Raw genomic sequence first — 25,523 nt, forward strand, 5'->3', positions numbered from 1 at the left:
AGAACTTTGCACCCTCCTCCCTTGATCTTTGTTCTGTTTTCCCTCTCCCTCCTTGTAAAAACCTCTGCCCACACTGAGAAGGGGAGATGGACTTTGAGACAAGAGTCCCCTATCTTCCAGGTGACTGGCACGTGAATAAATTACGTAGTTTCTTTTACATCAGCCACTGTCTCTTGAGCATTGGTGTTCATAGCAGCAGGCAGCTGGACCTGTGTTTGGTTACAGTTTGTCTTAGTTTCCTCATTCCACTTGCCCAGGAATTTTCCTAGTTTCTTACTAACCTGCCTCAGTACCTTATCCAAAACCTGTAAGGACAAATATGTCTCAGAAGTTTAAAATTTCAGGATTTTAGAAAGCTATCATGGTGCATGTACCAGATATTATGAGACACCTTATGAGAGTCTAGGACATAATCAAACATTAATATTTCTGCATTGAAAGGTACTATGGTAGACAGACTTGTAAGGTGGCCCCACAATCTCCACCTCCTGGTGTTCACTTCTGTATGTGAACTTGTCCCTTCAGGTGTGGGCAGGGCCTATGAGTGGCTTCTAACTGAAAGAACACAGCAAAGATAATAGGATGTATTGGATTGGCCAAAAAGTTTGTTTAGTTTTCTCTGTAAAATAAAAGACACATTTTAAATTTTTACCAATAACTTTATTGATTTGGATATTTTGAGTATGTCAGCTTTCTCCCATGTGATATAACATTGATTGTTCTCAATTAATGTCTCTATTTGATCACTGTTAACTTTAACTGTTCTACACAACCATGGAGCATCATCCAGCAAGAAATCTCAAGTATGAAACTTTGCAACCACTTTTCATACATTCAATCAGTCACAGCACCTTCTCCATACACTGCACACATCTTTTTTTGTGTTTCAGTTGCATTTTTACCTTTCTTGAAATAGTAAACATAATATGCTGAAAATGTTGCTTATTTTATTCCATCTTCAATATTCAAATGGCTACACAAAAAATCACCCATTAAAAAAATTTAAGTATATTTTATTGATTATGCTTAATCAGTGTCCCAATATTTTCCCCTTTGCCTCCCTCTGCCCAGTACCTCCCTTCCCTCCAGCAATCCCCCCCAACTTAGTTCATGTCCATGGGTCATGCATATACGTTCTTTGGCTTTTCCATTTCCTATACTATTCTTAACATCCCCTGTCTATTTTGTTCCTACCAATTATAATTCTTATCCCTTCACCTTCTCCTCCTTTCTCCCCTTCCCCCTCCCTGTTGATAACCCTCTATATGATCTCCATATCTGTGGTTCTGTTCCTGTTCTAGTTGTTTGCTTAGTTTGTTTCTGATTTTTAGATTCATTTGCTGATAGTTGTAAGTTTGTTGTCATTTTGCTGTTCATAGTTTTGATCTTTTTCTTTTTCTTAAATGTGTTCCTTTAACATTTCATATAATAATGGCTTGGTGATGATGAATTCCTTTAGCTTTACCTTGTCTGGGAAGCATTTTCTCTGCCCTTCCATTCTAAATGATAGCTTTGCTGAATCGAATAATCTAGGTTGTAGGTCCTTGCTTTTCATTACTTTGAATACTTCTTGCCAGCCCCTTCTTGCCTGCAAAGTTTCTTTTGAGAAATCAGCTGACAGTCCTATAGGAACTCCTTTGTAGGTAAGTCTCTGCTTTTCTCTTGCTATTTTTTAGATTCTCTCTTTATCTTTAGCCTTTAGCATTTTAATTATGATGTGTCTTGGTGTGGTCCTCTTTGGGTCTAGCTTGTTTGGGACTCTGCCTCCTGGACTTGTATGTCTATTTCCTTCACCAAATTAGGGAAGCTTTTCTTCATTATTTTTTCAGATAAGTTTTTAATTTTTTGCTCTTCCTCTTCTCCTTCTGGCACCCCTATGGTTTGGATATTGGCATGTTTAAAGTTGTCCCAGAGGTTCCTAAGCCTCTCCTCATTTTTTTCAATTCTTGTTTTCTTATTCTGTACTGGTTGACTGTTTATTTCTTCCTTATGTTCCAAATCATGGATTTGAACCCCAGCTTCCTTCCCTTCACCATTGGTTTCATGTGGCTTTTTCTACATTTCACTTAGTATAGGCTTCACTTCTTCCCTTATGTGTTTGCTGTACTCAATCATTTCTGTGAGCATTGTTTTCACCAGTGTTTTAAACTCTGTGTGTGTTAGGTTGGCTATCTCCTCGTTGCTTAGTTCTCCCACTGGAGCCTTGATCTGCCCCTTCTTTTAGGCCTTATTTTTCTGTCTCCTCAACTTGACAGCCTCCTGTGTTTGCTTCTGTGTCTTAGGTAGAGCTGTTGCACCTGTTACATTGTAAGGGGCAGAGCCTTAGGTATTCAGTGCTGGAGACTGGTTTCACAGCCTTGTGGTGCTTTATGTGGGGGAGGGGTCTGAGAGAGAACAATGCCACTAACTCGGCACTTGCCCCTGTTCCAGTCACTTTACATGCATACCCTACATGACTGGCACCCCTCTAGTTGCTGCCCTGATGATGGTTCCCAGACTGAGTGACTTTGCATACATTCTAGGACCATGAAGGCCCTTTAAATGGACTCTTGCTGAGAGACTGGCAGTTTCTTCCATTGACCCAACCCCCAGTGGTTTTCACAGTCAGAAGCAATGAGGCTTTATTTTCCCGGTGCAGCAAAACGTTTCCCTTTGAGGACTTTTTTCATCTGGTTAAACAGCAAAAAGTCACTCAGGGGTGATATCAGGTGAATAGGGAGGGTGGGGTATGGGGGTCATGTTGTTATTGGTCAAAAACTGCTGAACACTCAGCACGATGTAGGTAGGTGTGCTTATAAATCACCCATCATGAAATGGGCAAATGTGTTGAAAGAGTCTTCAAGAAAAAATTCACTGAAGCCAAACTCAGCCTCTCACAACAATGCCAGTTGGTACACTGATAAAATGGGTCCCTAGAACACTCACTCATCTGGTGGGGAGGGAAGCCTGTACTACAAGGGGCCCACCCTTCAGAAGATAATTCTATTTGTTTTAGGTCCTCCCCTCATGTATTGTTTGGGCATGGGTGTGTGTGTGTGTGTGTGTGTGTGTGTGGTAAAACTGAAGTAAAGTGAGAGAATTTTTTTAAAAAGTATTGCCCTTTGAAGGGAAGAGATGTGAGCAGGGAGTAGCCTTATGAGTACTGAAAATGTTCCATTTCTTTGAAGCAAAAAAAAGTTAAACTTTTTTCTTTGGTTGCTTGTGCTTTTGGTGTCATATTTAAGAAATCCTTGCTAAATCCATGAACACAAAGATTTATTCTATATTTTCTTCAAAGAGTTTCACAGTTTTAGCTCTTATGTTCAGATCATTGGTCCATTTCTTAGTTACTTTCTGTATATAGTGTGAGGTGGAGAGCCCAACATTATTCTTTTGCATCTAGTGTTCCATTTCTAAAACTATGTGTGGATATATATTTTTTGAACTTACTTTATTTTACTTATTTTAGAGAGACAGAGGAAGGGAGAGAGAGAAAGAGAAATGCTGATTAGTTCTTTCACTTATATATGCATTCATTGGTTGCTTCTTACATGTTCCCTAACTGGGGATTGAATCCACAACCTTACGGTATTGAGATGATGCCCTAACCACCTGAACTACCCAGCCAGGGCCTGTGTGTGGATATTTACTTCATAATATATTGTATATATTCTTCTGAATGTGAAATATATTTCATGTATTTAAAAGTATAAATAGGAAACAATTGCTTTTGAGACTGTGTGGAGTACCCTGTCCACGGAGAATAAGTTGTAGTGAAATAAGAGACAAATCAGGAAAACCAGTTGGACTATCTTGGGTTTTGGCTGAAGCAGCAGGGTGGCATCTTTCACTGGGATAGCAATGAATGCAGAAGGAGCAGACTTTGGGAGGGAGAAACAAAACTATCTTCAGGGTATGTTAAATTTGAGTAGCTTTTTTCAGCATACAAGTGGAAAAGTAAGAAAAGGCAATTGGGTATGTCAATCTGGAGTTGGGAAAAAACAGGATATGTTTGGGAATCTGTAGCATATGGTTGACATAAAGCCATGGGACTGGTTCAGATTACAGAGAAAGAGTACAAACAAAGAAGAGGAGAGTATCAAGGATGCAGATATCTAGAGTGTGCTAACATTGGGAAGACGGGCAGAGAAAGCAATGGGCACTAGAAAGGAGAGTGAGAAGGAGTTGCCAGTGATGAGAAAGGAAAATAGGAAAGTGGTTTCAGGAAAGCTTAGAGAATAAAATATTTCAAAGAGAAAAGAATAGTCCAATACTGCTAAGAGATTTACTATGATTTGGACAGTGAACTAATCGTTAGATACAACAAGATAAAGATGGTTGGAAACTTTGATTAAGAGCTGTTGGTAGGTGAAGGAGGTAAAAGCCTGCCTGGCTTTAAATGACACACTGGGGAGTGGAACACTCAGTGGCCACCGTTTGGTTTATTCATGTTTCTTTTTACAGTTTCCTTCAAATAAGATCAGGAGGCATATTACTGACTATTTGTTCTTCTTTATGAAGCAATGCACATATTAGCCTTAATGTGCACCATTTATTGTTAAATGTAGTTAGGTGGTATACCATCAGAACTGAATCCAGCATACCCTTCCAAGTCTATGGTATGGCTCACAAAATAATGATTATCTAAGTAAAAAATATTTTCACATGAAGCATTAGATGTTAGTAATGTGCAGAACAAAAGTCCTCTAGTACTTCTCTTTCATATGCCACATATATGCGAAGAACTGATTCATGTTCTGTACATAGTAATTAGTGGCTTCATCCAACTCTAAACAGACTATTTGCTAGCTTAGGACAGCAATTCCTCTTTCAGATTGAATTCTGTTGATATGATACAATGGCAAATAAGTTGACAATGGAATTTTGCCAGTACCTTGTTTTATTTTTCTCTCTAAGCATATTTTCAATAACTTTGCAGCTACATTTTACAAACCTTTTAACAGCAGCAAGATCTAGTTGTTTTAGCATATAAGGAGTGCAACTTTGAATAAAATAGCTGTAGTTTTGCCTCTTTCTGACTTTAGCAAAAATAATTATTTAATTTTGTACCAAATTGTTTATTTTAGTAGCAAAAAATGTATTTGGGTTGCCAGAGGTCACAGTGTTTTGTTAGAAGTTGAACTGAAAGCATGTTTATCTTCATGCCAAAGCTTGACAGAGTTCTTAGAAAATAACACAATGAGAAAAAAAATAGATTGCTAATTCAGATTCACTCTTACACTTCTATTGATATATTTATTTTTCACTTGTTTCTATGAAATGATCACATTTGTCTCTTCACTTATTTAAAAATGGAAGTCCTGTTTATTTTTTACATTTGACATTCTGAACTTTAATATTTACATTACTATTTCATCATTATGTTTTTGTTTCAGTAAAACACTTTCAAAGTTCTTGATAACATTTTTTAAATATAGGAGATATAAGACCACACAGTGGCAACCCACATAAAATTACAGTGTTATGAAAATATTTTAAACCAAGATGAGTTGCACTTCGTAATTTAATGTTAATGGAGTCACACTGCCAAACACAGTTTTTAACGTACATGAATGTACTGGGACTTAAGATTTGTAGACAATAGTTTAAAGTTAGCATTTTTCCTTTGCGGGGATAATCACCCAGATGTCACCAGCAGAATGAGAAAAAAAGCTATGAGACAAATCTCTAAATTACAAAAGAAGCATAAAAGTTGGGTATGGGAGGATGTTAAGAGTGCATATTTTAGAAAGGTCTCATGAGATGTAGGGTTTGGGATTGGATTTGGGTCAGGTTTAGGGTTAAGCAGCAAAATATACTGCTTGAAGGTTAAGAACATAACTTAAATCTCTGTGGAGAGCTTAAATCTTTTGTTTCAAATGTAGGAATGAGATTTACAGGCTGGTTGTGAGAGCATCTTGGACTGCCTAAGATTCCAAGAAGCAGAGAAAGTGCAGCAACATGAACAAGTTGTATTTGCAGAAAACAGTCTGTCCCTGTGATAGTGAGGAAGAACATAGAGTATGCATTGTGAATATCTTTGTAATGTCCTATCTCCATTGGCTGGGGAGAAGTCAAGGTCAAACTCAGAAATAAAATTTTGGTCATAAGCCAAATTTCTGCTGGCTTGGTAAACAGTAGAGAGTCAGAGTAACAGGAAGCTACTTGGGTGGGCAGGAAGCCAGGAAGTACAGTGTTGGCCTGAGAGAGGATTCTTATAGCACCCCAATTGGTACTAAACCTTGGCGTGGCAACCATGTGGACAAGCTGAACATGGGACACTCTAAGCCAAAAGCCCCAAGGAGGAAGTAGTCTTGGTTACTAACAAACAGAAACAAACCTCGTCTAGAGGAAAGCACTCCAAATTTGGTTCAGAGGACTCCCACAGATGTTGATCAAGCAACGCACTCACAAAAAATTACCAAACACACAAGAATACAATAACCATGAGTGAGAGTCAGTGGAAACAAGAAATTACAGATTTATATTCCCCAATAATTTCAAGCATTGGAATTACAATTACCAGTACATATGTACAACATAAAAAAACTATGTTCTGAAGTGTTTACATAGAGCATGTAATTTAAAAAACAAGCATTCAATCAGAAACACTTTGGAAATGAATGAGCAGAAGCATTATGGAAACACTTCCAAAGAAACCAGAAATAAAAATATATAATCGTTTGTGGAAAGAGAAAAAAGAAAAACCCCAAAAACTCTGTGGAGGGATCGACTAGATTAGATAATTCAAGTGAGAATTTGTGAACCAGAAGATAAATCTGAAGTACTGATCTAGAATACAGTAAAGAGCAACAAGGAAATGAAAAATATGAAAAAAAGGTAAAGAGATATGGAAGCTAAAATAAAATCGTCTAACACTTAGAGTTTCAAATTGAATGAGAAAGGAGAAGAGACAATATATGAAGGGATAATAGTGTGAATTTTCCAGAACTGAGGGAAAACATAAATCCATAAATCTTTAAAGCAAAGAAGAAAAAAATATGGAATAGGAAAAAATTTATATATATAACTCAAGAAAAAATTGCAGAAGACTACCAATCAAGATGGAGGCATAGGTAGACACACTTCACCTCTTTGTACAACCACAAGAATTACAACCAACCTCAAAACAAAAAAATACCCAGAACTTCCAGAAAATTGAACTGTATGGAAGTCCAACAACCAAGGATTTAAAGGAGCCATATTCATCCAGACAGGTAGGAGGGGTGGAGAGGATTTTGAGAGGCAGCGACAGTGGCAGAATGGACAATACCACATTCACATGTGGTAGATAAAAATCAGGTGGGATACAGTGGGAGTGAGGGATCCCAGCCCCAGGCCAGACCACACAGCCCAGGGTTCCAGTGCCAGGAAGATAAAGCCTCATAACTTCTAGTTGTAAAAACCAGTGGGGGTTGGGGCAGCAGAAGAAACTGCCAGTTTCTCAGGAGAGTGTGTTTAAAGGACCCACATGGACTTAGAAAATATATAAACCCACCCACTCTGGGAATCACTACCAGGCCAACAGCAAGAAGGTCACTAGTCACATATGAGAAGTGGGTGAAGTGACTGGAAACAGGCGAGTGGTGGGAAAACCTCCAGGAGCCAGGCAACAGCACTGTCTCCTTTTCGACCCCCACCCCCCACAGCCTCAAAGTGGTGAAGTGGGTTGCCCTGCCTTGGAGATTACCTGAGGCTCTGCCCCATACAATTTAATAGATGTACTAAGACAGCGAGTCAAAGCAGCTCTACCTAATACACAGAAACAAACACTGGGAGTCTGCCAAATTGAGGAGACAAAGAAATATGGTCCATATGAAAGAACAGAACAAAACACCAGAAAAAGAACATGAAATGGAGATAACCAACCTATCAGATGTAGAGTTCAAAACACTGGTGATCTGGATGCTCAGAGAACTCATTGAGTATGACCAAAACATAAGGGAAGCAATGAAGGTTACACTGAGTGAAAAAAGAAAAATCCACAGGGAACCAACAGTGAAGGGAAGGAAGCCGGGATTCAGATCAATGATTTGTAATGTAAGGAAGAAATAAACATTCAACCAGAACGGAAAGAAGAAACAAGAATTTTTTTAAAAATTAGGATAAGCTTAGGAACCTCTGGGATATCTCCAAATGTGCCAGTATCTGAATCATAGGGATGCCAGAAGGAGAAGAGGAAGAACAAGAAACTGAAAACTTATTTGAAAAAATAATGAAAAAAAACATATAATTTGGTAAAGGAAATAGACATACAAGTCCGGGATGCACAGAGAGTCGCAAACAAGTTGGACCCAAAGAGGACCACACCAAGGCACATCATATTTAAAATGCCAAAGGCTAAAGATAAAGAGAGAATCTTAAAAGCAGCAAGAGAAAAGCACAGAGTTACCTACAAAGGAGATCCCATAAGACTATTAGATAATTTCTCAAAAGAAACTTTGCAGGTAAGAGGGGCTGGCAAGAAGTATTCAAAGTGATGAAAAGCAAGGACTTACAACCAAGATTACTCTGTTCAGCAAAGCTATCATCAAGAATGGAAGGGCAGATAAAGTGCTTCCTGGACGAGGTAAAGCTAAAGGAATTCATCATCACCAAGTCCTTATTATATGAAATGTTAAAGGGACCTATTTAAGAAAAAAAAAGATTAAAACTATGAACACTAAAATGACAACAAACTCACAACTATCAACAAATGAATTTAAAAAGAAGAAAGCAAAAACAAATTAAGCAAGCAATCAGAATAGGAACAGATTCATAGATATGGAAATCAATGAGGGGTTATCAGCTGGGAGGGGGAAAGGGGAGAATGGGGGAAATGGTTCAGGGATTAAGAAACATAACTGGTAGTATAAAATAGACAGGGAGGTGTTAAGAACAGTAAAGGAAATGGAGAAGCCAAAGAGCTTATATGCACAACCCATGGACATGAACTAAGGTGGGGATTGCTGGAAGGAAGGAGGGTACCAGGTGAAGGTGGGCAAAGGATGAAACAGTGGAACAACAGTAATAGCATAATCAATAAAATATACTTAAAAAAAGAAAAAACTGCAGAAATAGTGTGAAAATGTAAAAGGGTATATACTATTTTTAAAAATGATCCCATGTGATCAACACCAATGTATATGGTCATAAACTTATTAAATTTTAAAAATAAAACATTTCTGAAAGTCAGAGAAAAATGTATCATTTATAATGAGGGACACCTAGGCCTACTTCAGATTTCTTCTCAACTTTCCTCCCTAGGAGACGTTGTAGACAAAGTAAGAGTCAAAATTCTCAAGGAAAGAGGGGTGACTCAGGGATTTTATATCCAGTCATACTGTTGCTTAAGTGTAAAGGCAAAAGTTTTGTAGATATAGGATCTTAAAGATAGCTTCCATTAAATCATTTAAATAATATACCAGTAGACACATTTTATCAAAGAAGAGGTGACTAGAAAGCATATGGTAGATAGTATGAGGATTGCTGATAAAGAGGACTAATGTTAAAACAAATGTGGGGGTTACAGTTATTAAACATAAAGATAAACATAAAGATAATATAATTAAAATTGGGAAGTTATGAAGAGAAAGGAGAGGTGTAAAGAAGAGGAAAGCTACTAATTTCATTATTGTTTACAATAGGACATTTATAATACTGTTAAAAAAAAGAATTATAGACATTAGACAAAAATACAAGCATTCATAAGCATCAGAAGAAATGCACATATAAATAAGCAAAATCTCACAAATTTTTTTAACTTTAAAAACATGAACTGTCACACCAAAGAACATATCCATGACTGAACATATCTTTCATATCAATAATTATAAATAATTATAATAATTATAAATAAGTTAAACTCACCCCTTAAATGTCATATTAGATACCAAAAGAAAAAGAAAAATTCTACACCATATAAAGAGGGAAACCCAAAACTAAGAGATTCAGAAAAATGGAAAATGAAAAGACAAAAAGTGGTAAATGAATGAGTAAACCAGGCTAGGCTAATGCAAACAAAATTGATCACAATCTTAATTTCAAATATGACTGAGTTCAGAACAAAATGCTTTAAATAAGGCAAAGAAGGTCACTTTATATGCTTAAATAACATAATTAATAAGAGAGCTAATTGATGCATGCCAAATTCTACGATTCTGAAAAAAGATATACATCCTATTTATATTCCTGATTAAAAAGGAAAGCCTGCCCTGGCTGGTGTGGCTCAGTGGAGACTTCAAATGAAAAGTTGCTGGTTCGATTCCCTGTCAGGGCATATGCCTGGGTTGCAGGCCAGGTCCCCAGTTGGAGGTGTGTGAGAGGCAACCAATTGATGTTTCTCTCCCTTGCTCTCTCCTTGCTCTCTCTCTCCTTTCCCCTCTAAAAAGAAATAAAAATCTTTAAAAAAAGAAAAAAGAAATCTTGCTCTGGCTGATGTGACTTAGTTGAAGCATAGTCCCATAGACCAGGGGTTGTGGGTTTAATTCCCAGTCAGGGCACATAACCAGGGTGCAGGTTCAATCCCCAGTTGGGGAGCATGCAAAAAGGCATCCAACCGATGTTTCTCTCTTTCTCTTTCTCCCTTCCTCTCTCTTTCTCTCTCTCTCTCTAAAAGCAATGAAAAATGTCCTCAGGTGAGGATAAAAAAATTAAATTAAATTTTAAAAAATTAAAAGGAAGCCTTAATGCATTCCAAAAAGATAAAACAGTACAGACAACTTTTTCTAGTAGTAATGTAATAAAATGAGAAGCAAAGGCCCCTACCCACTTGGAAATAAAATATCTTGGGTTAAACAACTCTTGGGCCCAAGAGAAAAATCCACATAGAATTGTAGACTATTTAGGAAATAATGATGATAAAAACATTAAAGATCAGAACCCATGTCATACTGCTGAAGCAGTGTTTAGAGGAACATTATATTTTAAATACTTTTGTAATATGCCACAATAGCAGATACATGGACCTGGATTTATTCAGAATAGCTAGGAATTGTATTAGAAGATTTCAAAAAACTACTTCATTTATAAACATACTATTTCTTAAGCAGAAGTCATTAGCAGCAGAATTATAATCCAAAATCAATGGCATTTTAGAAATCAAAGTATCTTTCAAACTCTTATGGTATCAAGCAAAAATGCAAGTGTGGATATTAGCAAGGCAAGACTTCATTAAGGGAGACTAGTACAATAAAGAGACGCTCAAGACCTAAACTAGAAACATCTCTGAGAAGGAATAAGAAAGCAAAAGTTATATATGCTAAGACCATGGGACAGGGAGCTGTACAAAGGGGGAGGGAATACCAGAATTGCTGGGGGGAGTATTGAATTTAACAAACTGTGTCAAATATTGCAAAAACAATAAGGTCAAGGCAGAATATTTTAATTGGTGTTATGCAGATGGGCGGGTTTGGGTCTGAGATGGAGCAAAAAGTTTGCATAAAGTTCAGGTCCTAGTCTCTTTTAGCAGATCAAAGTTATGTCAAGCCCTGTTTGACCAACTTGTAACTGATTTTCCATGCTTGAATACTTTTGTTTTTTAAGCAGATATAAATTACTTATATTACAGGTCATGGTGACACAAACATATCCTGGAATTTGGTTCTACAAATATCCCAGGCTAGGTTTTATCCAGAGGTGAATAAATCACAAAGCAGTTGAAAATTTTCACAAAACTAAGGAATGAAAACAAATGAAGCAAGCATGTAAATGAAGTTAAAAAAAATCAGCAAAATAAATAAGAGAGCGGAGATAAAAATTTAAGAAGATAAAGGTAGAAACTACTTAATTAGAAAACAAAAATATGGTAAAATTAAATAATTCAAGAGCTGGTTGCTTGGGGAAAAATAGATAAACATTTAGCTAAGTTAATTAAGAAAAAAGCAAAAATATACTTCATGCAATAATTTGGAAATTCTAGATAAAATAGATTTTTAAAGAAACTATAACTCACCAAAACTGATCTCAAAAGAAATAAAGTACAAGCAAATCAATTACCACAAAAGAAAGTACAAAGGACTATCCCATAAAGAAAGCACCAGGTACTTTCCATTGCTGGTTATGCTGCACCTTTAAAGGACAGATACTTTGAAAACTATTTAAGCTATTCCCGTACTTAAAGAAAGAAACTTTCCAAATCCTTTATTTGAAGCAAGATTAATTTTGATACTAAATCCAACAAAGACTATAGTCTCACTTAAAATATTGACAGAAAATTACTAAATAAAATATTAGAAAAAAGAATTCTGCAATATCTTTAAAAAACATGACATAATGGGATTTATTTCATATACACAAGAATGATTAACTTAGGACATCTGTTTTATGAACAGAACTGAGGAAGATCAACTCTACAGACTTTGAAAAAAACAGCTTTTAACATCTACTTTTAACACATTGCGTATGGGTGGTGAGAATTCTTGTCATTTCTAAAAGGCATTTAAATACCCCATAATACCCCATTAAATAAATATTCATGAAAGAATAATAATAGATGACATGAATATATTTTAACCCTCAATCCAGCTTATGTTCAGTAGGAAAATATTAAAAGTACTCCCATTAGCAAAACGTTATAAAAATGATGACTATTATTATCACTAAAATTTTCCTAACTAATGAAAATATCTTCATAATTTGGGGAAAAATTAGAAGTTAAGAAGAATTGGAAACAAGGATGTCTGCTCTTGTCTCTTGTATTCATCATTGTACTGGGGGTTCTAGCCAAGGAAATTAGACAAGAAAATGAAATAAAAGACATCAGAGTTGGAAAGGAAGAAATAAAACTATATTTGCAGATGGCACAATCTTATATATAGAAAATCCTAAAGATGTCACAGAAAATCCATTAGGGCTAATAAGTGAGCTCAGCAATGTGGCAGAGATATAAGATTAATATACAAAAATAATTGTATTTCTGTACACTAGCAATAACAATTAAAAGATGATAACTGCATTCTTAATTTTTTGAGGAACCTCCATGCTGTTTTCCATAGTGGCTGTACCAGTTTACATTCCCACCAGCAGTGAATGAGGTTTCCTTTTTCTCCACAATCTCTCCAACACTTGTTATTACCTGCCTTGTTGATAATAGCCATTCTTTCAGGTGTGAGGTGGTATCTCATTGTAGTTTTGATTTCATTTCCCTAATAGCTAGTGAAGGTGAGCATTTTTTCCTATATATATAGGCCATTTGTATATTTTCTGGGAGAAATCTCTGCTCAGGTCTTCTGCCTATTTTTTAATTGGATTGTTTGTTTGGTGTTAAGTTGTGTGAGTTCTTAATATATTTTGGATACTAACCCCTTGTCAAAGCTGGTGTTTGCAAATACCATCCCCTATTTAGTTGGTTGCCTTTTTGTTTTGTTGTTGGTTTCTTTTGCTGTGCAGAAGCTTTTTAGTTTGATATAGTCTCACTCATTTATTTTTGCCTTTACTTTCCTTACCTTTGCGATCAAATTCATAAATGTTATCTGTATCTGAGGTCCATAAGTTTAGTACCTATGTTTTCTTCTATGTAATTTATTGTTTCAGTTCTTATATTCAGGTCTTTGATCTATTATGAATTAATTTTTGTACATGGAGACAAACTGTAATCTAGTTTCATTCTTTTGCATGTAGCTTTCCAATTTTTCCACTACCATTTATTGAAAAGGCTTTCTTTTCTCCATTGTGTGTTTTTGGCTCCTGTGTCAAAAATTATTTTCCCATATGCATGTACTTTTATTTCTGGACTCTCAATTTTGTTGCATTGGTCTGTGTGTCTGCTTTTCTGCCAATACCATGCTGTTTTGATTATCATAGCTCTGTAGTATAATTTGAAGTCAGGTAATGTGATACCCCTGGCTTCAGTCTTTTTCTCACGTTTGCTTTGGTTATTCAGTCTTTCATGGTTCCATACAAATGTGATGATTTTTTGTTCCATTTCTTAAAAAATGACAGCTCTGGGGAGAGGGTTAGGGGGTGGAAGGATCAAGTAAAAAGGAAAAAGAATCCATGGACATGAACGACAATGTTATTATTGTAGGGGCAAAGGGTTATAAGAGGGACAAATGATAATGGGAAAAAATACAATAAAAAATTAATAAAAATTAAAAAAAATAAAAATGGGTGTAAAATTTTTTTAAAATAAAAAAATGACAATGGGATTTTGATGGGGATCACATTAAATCTGTATATTGCTTTGGTTAATATGGCCATTTTAACTATGTTGATTCTTGCAATCTGTGAACATAGAATATCTTTCCATTTCATTATTTTTTTTCAATCTCTTTTAATAATGCTTTGTAGTTTTCAGTGTATAGGCCCTTTGCATCCTCTGTTAAGTTTACTTCTAGGTATTTTATTCTTTTTTACCTCATTTTTAAAAGTATATTTATTGATCATGCTATTACAGTTGTCCTAATTTCTTTTCCCTTTGCTCCCCTCTACCCAGTAACCCTCTTCCTTCCAGGAATCCCACCTCCCTTAGTTCATGTCCATGGGTTGTTCATATAAGTTCTTTTGCTTTACCCATTCCTATATTATTCTTAACTTCCTCCTGTCTATTTTTTACCTACCAATTCTTGTTCTTAATCCCTGTACCATTTCTCCCTCTTCTCCCTTCCAGCTGATAACCCTCTAAATGATCCCCATACCTATGATTCTGTTCCTATTCTAGTCGTTTGCTTAGTTTGTCTTTGTTTTTGTTTTTTAGATTCTGTTGTTGATAGCTGGGAGTTTGTTGTCATTTTAATATTCATAGTTTTGATTTTCTTAAATAACTCCTTTCAACATTTTATATAATAATGGCTTGGTGATGATGAATTCCTTTAGCTTTACCTTGTATGGGAAGCACTTTACCTGCCCTTCCTTTTTAAATGATAGCTTTACTGGATAGAGTAACCTTGGTTGTAGGTCCTTGCTTTTCATTACATTGAATACTTCCTATTAGTCCCTTCTTACCTGGCAAAATTTACTAGTAAAGCCTTCTGGTCCTGGATATTTATTTATTTATTTATTTATGCTGTTGAGTATCTTTATAATCATTACTCTAAACTCTATCTGATAAATTGCTTGCCTCTCTTTCATTTAGTTCTTCTTCTGGAGGATTCTCTTGTTCTTTCATTTGGAGCCTATTTCTTTGTCTTTGCATTTTTGCTGCCTCTTTCTGTTTTTTTTCTGTGTATTAGGTATATCTGCAAAGACTCTGGTATATACCTATGTCAGGCACTGCCTGTTACTGGCCCTGGACAACCTGTTTGGAGCTTCAGTGATCCATAGCTTATGGCTCTCTCTACCGGGCCTATGTGTGTGCAGAAAGAGCCAGGCTTGCACCAAGGCTGGCTTTTACCAGCACCAGGCCCAAGGGAGGGTCAGTTAAAGTCTCAGAGCTCCCAGAAATCTGCCTTAGTTGTTAACCTAATCACTGGTATAGCCTCAAACTGTGCTCAGCAACCCAGCTTAAGGTCCACAGGGTGGGGCAAAACAATTCCTGTCAGCAGGGCTATTGCTTCCCCTCAGGCTGATGCCACTTGGAGGGAAATACTCTGCCTGAGAAAGATGGCCTCTGGAGTATGGGGAATGACTCAGTGCAGGGATCCCAGTGGCTGTTCCTTTAGTTCTCTCCTCAGAGCGACAAGCCTCAGACTCTGCTCATGCATCTCTAGTCCACTCTGTTCTCCTTCTGCTGGAGTCCAGTGTAAATGGCTACAAACAAAATTTTGTGCAATGGCCCTTTAAGAGGCTCTCTGTGTCTCCATTCTTCTCTCCCTGGCAGACAGAAACCCCACTGCTTTTACAGCTGGATGTTATCTGGGTTTCTTTCCTGGCTCTGGCACTGTAGGCTGGGGATTCCAGCTTGAGGTTTATACCCCACACTTCTCAGGGGGAACCACCCCCCTCAGTTGCTGAAATTTCCTTCAGGAGTTCAGCTGCCACTAATGGGAGCCCAGCCAGCCCTCTCACACCTCCTTTGCACTCCCTACCAGTCATGTTGTAGTGAAGTGGTTTCTTTTGTCTGTCCTTGGTTATAAGGCTTCTCTCTAGCTAGTGATCAGTTGGTTATTCAGGATGACCTCTTTACAATTTAGTTGTAATTCCAGTTTGGTCCTGGAAGGAGGTTTGTGCAGCTTCCACTTACTCCTCTGCCATCTTGGATCCCTCTCTTTTTAGTTCTATTATTAGTTCCTTTATATATTTTTATGCTCCCAATTGGGTGCATATATATTGAGAAGTGTTATGTGTCCTTGATGTAGTGTCCCCTTTATCATTATAAAATGTCTGTCTTTGTCTCTTGTTACCTTTGTTATCTTGAGATCTATTTTTGTCAGATATAAGTATGGCTACACCTGCTTTTCTGTGGATGCTATTTGTTTGGAGAATCATTTTCCACCCTTTCACTTGGAGTCTTTTTGTCTTTGCAGCTTAGATGTGTCTTCTGAAGGCAGCATATGATTGGATTTTGTTTTTTGATCCAATCTGCTACTCTGTGCCTTTTTATTGTTGAATTCAATCCATTTACATTTAGAATAATTATTGACATATGACGATTTCCTACAGCCATTTTATCTTCTTTTCTTGGTAGCTCTGTGCCTCTATTCATTCTTTTCCTTCATGTTTCTGTCTGTTGTTTTAAACTAGTATTGGTGTTTATTTGTCACCATGGCTAGAAAAATGTCAGTTTCATGGGAATCTTTTTGTTCTTTTTTTAATAAAATCCTCACCTGACAATATGTTTATTGATTTTAAAGATAGAGGAAGGGAGAGAGAGACAGAGAGAGAGAGAGAGAGAGATTTATCGGTTGCCTCTTGTATATGCCTGACTGGGGATTAAACTTGCAAACTAGGTATGTGCCCTGACTGGGAATCAAACCCACAGCCATTTTGGTGTATAGGATTATGCTAAAACTACCTGAATCACATGTCCAGGCCAGACTTTTAAATTGTTTTTTAAGGATTTTATTAATTTATTTTTAGAGGGGGGATGGGAGGGAGAAAGAGAGGGAAAGAAACATCAATGTGTGAGAGAAACATTGATTGGTTTCCTCTCACATGCCCCAAGCCAAGGACCTGGCTGCAACCCAGGCATGTGCCCTGATCAGGAATTGAACTGGTGACCTTTCGGTGTGTGGGACAACATGCAACCCGCTGAGCCACACTAGTCATGGATAGGTGGATTTTAAAAAATTCTTAAAAATATAATTGTTTGTTTTTACCTTTGATTACCTTTTTTTGGTCTTTGATTAAAAAACTAGAGACGTCTTGGACTGAAAGGAAGTAATTCCCTTGGACTTACCATAACTTGTTATTAAAAGGCTGTAATACTGTACAGTGTAGTATTTTTTTATTGCTGCTGTAACAGATTACCATAAATATAGTGGCTTGAACAGTGTAATTTTATTATCTTACAGTTCAATAGGTTAGAAGTCTGACACAGGCTAAAGTCAAGGTGTCAGAAGGGGTGTGTTCTTCCTGGAGGCTTAAGGAAATATCCATTTCATTTCTTTTTCCATCTTCTAGGTTTTGTCCATATTCCTTGGCTCATGGTCCCCTTCTTTCTTCTTCAAAGCCAGCAGCACAGCATTTCTGTAACCCTGCTCTGTTGTTGTCACATTTCTTTCTCTGATCTTCCCTTCTGCCCCCCTCTTTCGTTTATGAGGGCCTCTATGGTAACATTGTGTCCACTTGGATAATCCAGGAGCCTGCCTCCCTCCACCACCCAGGTCCTTGACTTAATCCTGGCTGCCAAGTCCCTTTTGCCATGTAAAAATATCATATTCACAGGTTCCAGGTATTAGGGCATGAGCATCTTTATGGGCCATTATTCTACCCATCACACCTGGAAATCTAATTGATAAATAAATCAGTTAGGATTGCACTTGACTGCTTAAAAAGAAGTAAGGGATCTCTTTGTCCCATGCACTGGAAGTCCGGTGATGGGAGGTCCATGACTGTTACCGTAGCTCAACAATGCCGTCAAGGAAACTGACTCCTATCTTGCTCTCTATCGTACTTGGAATGACTGCAAAGCCTTAGGTATCACACATGTGTTCTAGGCAAGAAGACTGAGGCAGAAAAGGAAGTACTAGAAAAGTTCAGTTTACATTTCATTAGCTAGAATTGAGTCATGGAGACACTCCTAACTGCAAGAAAATCTGAGAAGGTAAGTTTTTAGCTTCTCTCAAAAAAGGAAGAAAAATGGAAATTAGGGCTGGAATGAGTGAGAGATATGTTAACCTACAGAATTACGGCAACAACTAAGTGAACTTAACAAAGAACTTTATCCAGTTATTGAAGAGTAGGTACTAGATATTAGAATTTTAATGGACTAATTCCTTATGGTATTACTCAATGTCAGTTGGTCCTATATTCAAAATTGATAAAAAGACTCACAAATCATGGTATATTATTCCCCACACCACTTTACTTAGCTTTAAAAGATACCCAGTAGCATGCAGGTGGCTGTGTTTGGGCTCAGGAGAAGGTGGTGGTCTCCACAGACAAATTATGTAAACAGAATATATAGCCTGAAACTAGAATGTGGACCTATATACCCAGAAGTTCCTCCATCAGTTAGATTTGTAACCAAAATTAATATGAATGGAATAAATAATTCCAGTGGAATGGTAGATGCATGGAGGGTAATTGTGTTAGCAAAATGGCAAAATTCATATAGCATTAAAGTTGTACTTCAAGAGCTAAGATGTCTAATGATTTCCAAAGGTGATATAAAGCTTCTACAGCCACCAGAATGACAAATATGCAACAATTAATTTTAGTGATCTCAAACTTGTCTTAAATCATCAATCTTCTACTCATGTTAATGTCTTGATTAAATAGCACAATGCAAAATGCCCACACATTAAGTAGAAGAATCCTAGCTGGTAAACATGACCTGGAAATTTGTAAGAATATATTTAATATATGTATACACATTGTGTTTTCAGGTAACAGGAGGAGAAATGCAGCAGTTTTTTAAAGGCACTATCGTTTACATATAAACCTGGTGTACTCAAAATAGAATTCAGGCTTACAACTTGAAAGTCTGGCGAGAAGTGTCAGGCAGCTGTGGAAGCATGTATTTTTCTAAAAAGTAAAAATCTCAAGAAGGAAAGAGAAGTGGCATGCTTTATACATCTTGCTTAGTGAAAGGACTTCAGTTTAAATTGTCTAAAGTAGCAGGTACAATGAATATTGTCACAAATTATTTTAATTTTTCAAGTGGTGTGGATGCTATCAGTAGTATCAAAAATATGTTCAGAATAGTTTCGATCCCTGTATTTATAATAAAAAAAAAAAGTTGTGGGGAAAGTTGATGAATTTCTGTTAAAAGCTGATTCTGTGTGTTACATGTAATAGACATGATAAACATTTGTTTACAGTCTTTGTGTGACAAACATGCATTTAAATTTAAGTGAAATCAGTAAGGAAATAAATGTGTGAGTATGTGATTTTGAAATTAAAGTTACTCTTAAAATATAAATAAAATATGGGTCATGTCCTCAAAAAAAAATACACAGCAAGTGATGCACATGGACAAATAGCAGAGTCCTTCTGACATCTGACAACAGGTCAGTGTAACTTCCATTCTCCTCCACGACCTGGGGCTCATTTTGGAAGAGATGAGGTTGAACCTGGTGCAGGTGACATCACCTTAGGCCAGCTATCCTTTCTATTCCCCACCTATGTGTATCCTGTGTGTGTTGCACAATCAATCTCTCTAGGAGTGAATGTCAAGTCACATGCTTCCCAGTGCAGCTGCAACTCATCGGTCAGAAATTTCACAATGAATGTTTCTGTAAACTAGGTATAACCTGGCCCGCTAACCCTCCTCATTTATATTCTCTACATTCTGAAGAGCAGAGTGACAAGAAGGCAAATCTAAGGCCATATCCCTAGGGTCCCTGGGTCTGTAATAAGAGTTTCATTCAGAGAATCTGATAATCCTTTTCTTGCATGAGCTAATTGATATTGTCCCTTTTTTCCTCTTAAATTCAGAATCAGATAATGGAGATCAAAACATCACCTTAGTAAAGCTGACCGGAAAACGTGACCAAGTGGGCATGCTCATACTTTTTCTTAGTCACTGGCACAGTCGAACAACGCAGACTTACCAGTAGAACAGGCTCATGCTAGAAGAGCAGACCCACTCTCTGCAACATATGTACAGGTCTAGCAAGAGTGAATGCAAGGGCTGAGCTGTTTATTCTTCCTAAGTGTCCAATTAGTTGCTCCTATTACCCTGGGGAGGAGTAAATGAAGGGTAGGGAGAGACTCAATAATTCTCAGCCATCCTGGGAGTTTGAGGTCACCCAGGGAACAAATGTGCTGCTAGGGTGAATAACCACTGGTCTTTCCAAAGTTATTGTATGTGGAAGTATAAGAGGTGGAGGCAACTGTTCTTCCTCACAACTAAGGAAGTTCAGTGTGTGTGTGTGTGTGTGTGTGTGTAAATGCATGTGTGTTGTTTTCCTTTTCAGTGAAACTTTTTGTTTTAAGATAATTACAGATTCACATGTAGTTGTAAGAAATAATACAGAGATCCCATGTAGTCTTGACCTAGTTTCCCCCAGTGGTAGCATCTTGCAAAACTTTAGTACGATATTGCAACCAGGATATTGGCATTGATACAGTCAAGATACAGAATATTTCCATCCCCACAAGGATCCTTCATTTTGCCCTTTTATAGGCACACTCATTTCTCTCCCACTCGTACCCTCTCCAGGAAGGTTCATTTTAACTATGCTTTGCTCTTTTCATAAGTGACAGATTTCCTTTGTTGTATTTTCCTTTCTATTAATACAAAGCAAATAAAGACACCTGTTTTCAATTTCTTCTAGCAGTAAAACTGTCTTTAGCCACCAAAAACCTTTTGCTGGGCTTGTGTTAACATTGTTGTTTGAGCAAATCACCCAGAGTCATAAAACAGTTCCTTAGGGGAAGGGGTGGGTAGAAAAATAAGTGTGTTCATAAAATATTCTTTTGACATTTTCACATAGTTTGTGAATACTGTAATTGATATAGTTTTCATTTTTCCTTTGTTCAACACCAACCCATAAAATCTCTGGAGTAGCTTTTATTTTAAAGATGGCTAAGGCAATTAACTCTCTCCCTCCTGGTTAAGTTTCCAATAAGCCAAATAATTAGTGTGCTTCTGACTGTATCAGAAACTAAAACACAATTGGAGCTTTACTTGTTCTTCGATGACCCTTTATGACATACCTCAGTCTTGCAGGACATGTCTCTCCCTGGGTTCAGATCATAGAATTTCTGGCATCATCTCAGAAGATTCTCAGGAATGTCCTCACCTAAAGTCTTACCACCTCGTCCCTCCAGTTCTTCTGGTTTTCAAGTCCCCTTCTAGCCTCACTTTCTTCCCTAGTTCGGAGGCCCCACCATCCATCATTATTCCCAGCATTCTCAATTCTCTCACATTTTTACTCTTCTGTTATTCCCAGAGGCGGATTTAACGGTGGACACACTGGGCACACGCGCTGGGCCCTGACTTCTGAAGGGCTCCGCAAGTTTACAACTTGTATATAATTAAAATTGCACGTAGGAAACTAAACTTGGTGTCATTAGAAAAAAGTGTAAACTTAGGGTTTTGCTGGGCCCTTCAGAAGTCAGGGCCCAGGGCGTGCGTCCGGTGTGCCCAGTGTGCCCACCATTAAATCCACCTCTGACTATTCCCCCCACCCCACCCCCACCCTCACCACCACCCCAAATGACAATCTACCTTCTCCAGTTCTATTAGGAGGCAATTTGGAAAAGAAGGTATAAGATTAGGTTTTACATCTGACAAATACAGATTCTGATCTTAAGTCTGCTATTTTATCCGCAGTGGACACTTACTAATTTTTGTTCACCATCATCCAATCCCTTTTCTTTTGGTAGCAATATTTCAATTCTCATTTGGTGAATTACATCTCCAACACTGTATTCGTTTTGGAGGCAGCTTCCCTAACTAAGCCTATGGCCCTTGTTAGGGCAAAGAGTATCTCTCTCTGGAATTGGATTCAGGAGTGGAGTAATCCAAAGACATTAAGTGAATCATATAGACAACAGTGCCCTAAAGAATCAGTCTATCTGTTCTTAATAGTGGGACTTGTGAAAATGCTGTGGTTTTGTGAGAAATGCTCACAATAAAAAACACTGGGACACAGGACTTCAGCAGTAGATTAGACTTTGTTTATTCACAGGTCTGCAGAGCTGGGTGCACAGCAAAACTATGCACACCCAAATAGACTGAGGAAGCTGGTTTTATACTAATGCGAGTAGCCCCCCCCATTTCCCCTTCCTCCTCCATTTCTCCATGCTTGGATACTCCAGAGTTGCAATCTAATGCGATTAACTAAGTTAACTGAGGGTAGTAATTCCCTAAACTGTTTGCTGAGCTGTCTAGCTACATTATCCCATTTCCCAGTGTTTGGTGCTGAATCTTTCCCCTTTGATCTCAGATTCATTTGTGCTGAGCTGTGGAAATATCACTTCCAGACTTGTAGTTATGCTAATACTGTTGACTGTGACTCAGAAACTCCCTAAATCAAGATTTAATTACATTGTCCTTTGCTGCTAATTACTTCCTACTCTGGTTTGAGAGTCACCAGTTTCTTTGTACCTTACAGTTTCATCCTTAACATATTGTTTTGATAGGTTCATATATTTTTTTCCATGAAATTTCTTTGTTATGTTAGCCAGAGTAATTTTCTTTTGTATGTGACTACAAAACTCAAACTAACTAGATGTGGAAGCTTATATTAGTAACTTAAATTCTGTATAATCAAGAAAATTTTATTTTTATATATGCGTGTCATGAAAATTAAAGGTGAAAACAAACTTAGAGTCTGACATGCAATAGCCACAATAAATCCATGACCACTAAATTTAGGTGAACTTGCCACAGAGCTTGACGATTTTTTTATTTGTTCTGGGCCATCTGCTTCTCTAAAATCCCCTCAGCAGGTTTTATAAACGTTTATCATTTTCTTCAAGTTGCTCGTTCAAACCTCCACCCCAGTCTCAATGGCCTGTCTCAAGTGTTACAGGAGAATGTCAAGGACACAGAGGTACCAGGCTTGCAGAATCTCTGAAGGCTTTATTGATCTTGTGACTCATGCCAGTGTCATGACTTCTCAAACCCTGCTTGTAAGAATAAACTTTTGAAAAAACATATAATCAAAGCTCTCCCAAACTTACAACATTGATCAGAGTCTGCTTACCATTATCTACATCCTATAATAAGTGTTTGTGATACTCAGAAGAACTCTGTGTTTCCTTTTGCACATATGTACCACTCTGTAGTATGCAGTAGGTAGATCAATGGAGTGAGGTTGAAATTGGCTCTGTCGCTGAAATTCTTCCTCCTAATTTGATGATGTTGGACTTAAAGGTCATATCTGATAGCCTTTCTCCTCTTCCTCCTCCTCCTCCTCCTCCTTCTCCTTCTCCTCCTTCTTCTTCAGACAATATTCAATTTAATACACAGAGAAATTGTGTTGTTGAAAACCAGTACATAATAGGATGGATATTATATTATTGAATATATTTTGATTATTAAAGCAAATTATTTAAGCTTTATACTTAAAACTAATGCAGAGATTTGTTTTAAAAATGATTTGCTGAAACCATCATGAAATGCATCTTTTACACAGGTCAGTTATCATAGCAAATTATGTTGCTTTACTTTGTTAAAATAATGTTTTCTTCATTTATATGATCTATAGTATTATACCCTTATTTCCCACCTAGTCTCAGGTATTTAGAAATAGAACTTTTAGATTTTCCTACAGAAAATTTTATCAATTTCTACCTAGTTTAGCAGCTTAGATTTTAATTTATTTTTCCTATAGAATTGGCAGCTATAACAAACACTCCCCTTACTGATGCCACAACATAAAGATTAAATATGATTATAAAAATAGCCATTTCTGTCAGTAATACTCCAAGTACTGATAGAGTGAAACTTCTGTATACCCTGTAACTAGAATAATACTTAAAGAACTTTTTTAAAATTGGTTTTTGAGACCTGACCAGGAAGCTCAGTTTCTTAGAGCATTGTCCTGATAGTCTAAGGTTAGGGGTTTGATCTCTGGTCAGGGCACATAGAAGAAGCAATCAATGAATGCATAACTAAGTGGAACAACAAATCAATGTTTCTCCCCTTCTCTCTCTCTTCCTCTTGTCTCTCTAAAATCAATTAAAATTTTTTTGAATCAGTTTTCAAGAAAATATGGGTGTATTTTAAAATGACTTTCTGTATCTAAGTTAAGCAGACCTGAAAGATTAAATAGAAAAGGTATATTCCAAGATCTATGACTAAGGATTTAAATAAAGTATTTTTAAAACTCTAGAGGCTTAGCCCTGGCTAGTGTGGCTCAGTGGATTGAGTGCTGGCCTGCGAACCAAATGGTCACCGATTTGACTCCCAGTCAGGGAACATGCCTGGGTTGCCGATTCATTCCCTGGTCAGGGTGCGTACAAGAGGGAACTTATCAATGTTTCTCTCTCACATCAGTATTTCTCTAAAAAAATAAATAAATGAAATTTTTAAAAATAAAATAAAAGCCTAGTGGTGTTGTATGTTAGTAATCATGCAACTTCTAGCAGGGTGGCCTTTTGCCACTTAACGTTGGAGCTCCTGAAAATCAACTAGTCATTTGTATCCTTTATTTAATATATGGATAAGGTAGTCAAACATTCTTGAGCCACTCCCAGCATCTGTGCAGCAATTCCTATTCTACTTTCATTAAGGGCTCCCTGTGGCACACGTATAGCCATGTCCAATCTGTCCTAGGATATTGGCTTCTGGAACCTTGGCATTTTCAAATGTTAATGGGCAGGTAGAAGGAGCACTGATTCCCAATTTGTTTTCTGCTTTCCCTACATGAAGGCTTTCAGTATCACAATCTACTAAGAAGCAGTAATTCCTTTACCCTATGGTAGTGTCTACATTTGCCATCACCAAGAAGAGCTATGTGTACTCAGTATTGCTGATCCACATCTTTGCTCTGTTGATGACATAAGTTTCCTTTATTATCAGCTCCGGTCTTCAAAGCAAATGAATCGCTACCTGCTGTAGCCTCTGAAAGGCAGAGACTTCCTATTTTTTCTGTAGCTATGGTCAGATAGGTAGCCTTTTATTTTTCTGTTTCATGTTTTCTAATCAGCCCTCTAACTACTGCATTCTGGATGTCACATAACAAAGCCACAAATGCACCGACTTAGACTAATTCCTCTATCACTAGCCCCGAGGGGGGAAAAAATAAAGCTCCTGTTCCTCCATATTTTGTGTCAATTTCAACAGTCATCAATTCTTGTTGAAATAATCCTTGTATTATTGATTTCTCCATTTTTAATTTTCAACCATTGTTGAAGCCAAAGGAGCAGTTTTTTAACTGTGTTCTTTATTATCATCTCCTCTTCTGTAAGTGTTTGCCAGGGGGCACAGGGTAGCCCGTTATTTGTTATACTGGACAGAGCTGCTGGCTGGGAAGATTTTAGGACACGAGGCGCAGTCTTCAAGAAGAGAGGCAAGTTAGGGAGATTCTTCTTAGCAACACGCAGCCTCACAGCCGCTCCCTCAGTTG

At 37.3% G+C, this 25,523-nt stretch overlaps 1 pseudogene; it reads right to left on the reverse strand.

Annotated features, from left to right (window-relative positions):
- Positions 1-24,589: 24,589 nt before the first annotated feature.
- On the reverse strand, positions 24,590-25,244 carry LOC150011560 (short/branched chain specific acyl-CoA dehydrogenase, mitochondrial pseudogene; annotated as a pseudogene).
- Positions 25,245-25,523: the final 279 nt, after the last annotated feature.

Source organism: Furipterus horrens, unplaced genomic scaffold (assembly GCF_987537825.1).
Source record: "Furipterus horrens unplaced genomic scaffold, mFurHor1.1.pri manual_scaffold_4, whole genome shotgun sequence".
Lineage (NCBI taxonomy): Eukaryota > Metazoa > Chordata > Mammalia > Chiroptera > Furipteridae > Furipterus > Furipterus horrens.